The sequence below is a fragment of the Mustela lutreola genome, chromosome X (genome assembly GCF_030435805.1).
Source record: "Mustela lutreola isolate mMusLut2 chromosome X, mMusLut2.pri, whole genome shotgun sequence".
NCBI classification, from domain to species: Eukaryota; Metazoa; Chordata; class Mammalia; order Carnivora; family Mustelidae; genus Mustela; species Mustela lutreola.
This window is the reverse complement of record NC_081308.1, coordinates 64802500-64804295: the sequence shown is the minus strand read 5'-3', so window position 1 is coordinate 64804295 and position 1796 is coordinate 64802500. Positions and strand designations below refer to the sequence as shown.

At 40.6% G+C, this 1796-nt stretch overlaps 1 pseudogene; it reads right to left on the bottom strand.

Annotated features, from left to right (window-relative positions):
- Positions 1-583: 583 nt before the first annotated feature.
- Positions 584-1554, bottom strand: LOC131820859 (heterogeneous nuclear ribonucleoprotein A1-like; annotated as a pseudogene).
- Between the last annotated feature and the right edge of the window lie 242 nt (positions 1555-1796).

Below are 1796 nucleotides of genomic sequence, written 5' to 3'. Positions count from 1 at the left end.
TGTAAGACTAATGAATCACAAACTTGTACCCCTGAAACAAATAATACATTATATGTCAATTAAATAAAAAAAAAGAAATTGTGTCAGTCATCAACAATCTCCCAACAAGCCAAAGTCCAGGGCCTGACAACTTCCCAGGGAAATTCTACCAGAAATTTAAAGAAGAATTAATAGCTATTCTTCTTAAACTGTTCCAAAAAAGTAGAAAAAGAAGGAACACTTCCCAACTTACTCTTTTTTTTTCAGACACATTTATTCAGTGTCATGATTAGACTATTACATTTAGCAATCAACAGCATGGGTAGAAATTAAAAAAAAAAAACTACATTAAAGCCCTTTGTTGGAATGTTTTACACTTTCCACAGAACAGAAACAAATAACCTGTTATACAATTAGTCACAGATTCAGTCCTTGAGTTTTTTGCCCATACACATGAGTACTGTCTAAAACATGTCTTCTCTATAGCAGCTAGGCCCTGCCACCGCTGTGCTTGGCTGAGTTCACAAATCTGTCGTAACCTGTGGCTTCCCTGTCACTTCTCTGGCTCTCTTCTCCTGCTAAGCTTTTGTTTTCCCGGCAGTATTTAAAATGTTCTGCCACTAACATAGCCACTGCTGCTGCTGGAACTGCCATAACTGCCTTGGTTTTGTAGTTTGGCAAAGTATTGGCCTCCACCACCATAGAAGCCAGGGCTTCTGCCTCCAAAATTTCCTCCTTTCATGGATCTAAAATTTGAGGATTGATTGTTGTAATTGCCAAAATAATTATAGCTTCCACCACCTCCAAAGTAGCTTCCACCATTACTAAACCCATTATAGCCATCTCCACTGTCACCATATCTGCCACCGCCTTGACTGCCACCAACACCACCTTACCCACTGAACTTCCCTCCATGACCAAAGTTGCCATTCCCACCAAAACCACCTCCACAACCACCAGCAAACTTTCCAATACCACTTTGGCCTCTTTGGCTGGATAAAGCACTAGCCATTTCTTGCTTAGATAAGGCTGTCTTTACTTCATAGTTGTGGTCATTCACAGTATGGTATTTTTGAATGACAATGTTGTCTACAGTTGTCTACAATGTTGTCATTAAATGTTACAAAAGCAAAACCTCTGTTTTTGCCACTGCCTCAGTCATTCAGGATCTCAATCACTTCAATTTTCCCATACTGTTCAAAATAATTTCTTAGAGATGATGTTCTCCAGTGTCTTCTTTAATGCCACCAACAAAAATCTTGTTCACAGTTAAGTGGGCACCAAGTCTTTAAAATCTTCTCTTGAGACAGCCCTCTCTGGTTCCACAACTCTTCCATCTACCTTGTGTTGCATTGCATTCATGGCTGCATCCACCTCCTCCAAAGGGGTGTACATGGCAAATCCAAAGTCTCTGGAGTGCTTGGTGGTTGGATCTCTCATTACCACACAGTCCGTAAGTGTTCCCCATTGCTCAAAATGGCTCCTCAGACTCTCATCGGTTGTTTCAAAGCTCAAACCTCTGATAAAGAGCTTCTGCAGCTGTTCAGGCTCTTTGGGAGACTCTGACTTAGGCATGACAGTGGTGGGAGGGGAGATTTTAATGATGCTTACTCAGCAGAGTCCATGGGCAGAAAGGAGTAATCTAACAAATATATCTCTTCCCAACTCATTCTATGGGGCCACCATGCCCTTATTTTCAAAACCGGACAAAGACCCCACTAAAATGGAGAGTTAAAAGCTAATATTCCTGATGAATATGGATACAAAAATTCTCAACAAGACACTGGCATATCAAATGCAATGGCACATTAAAAGAA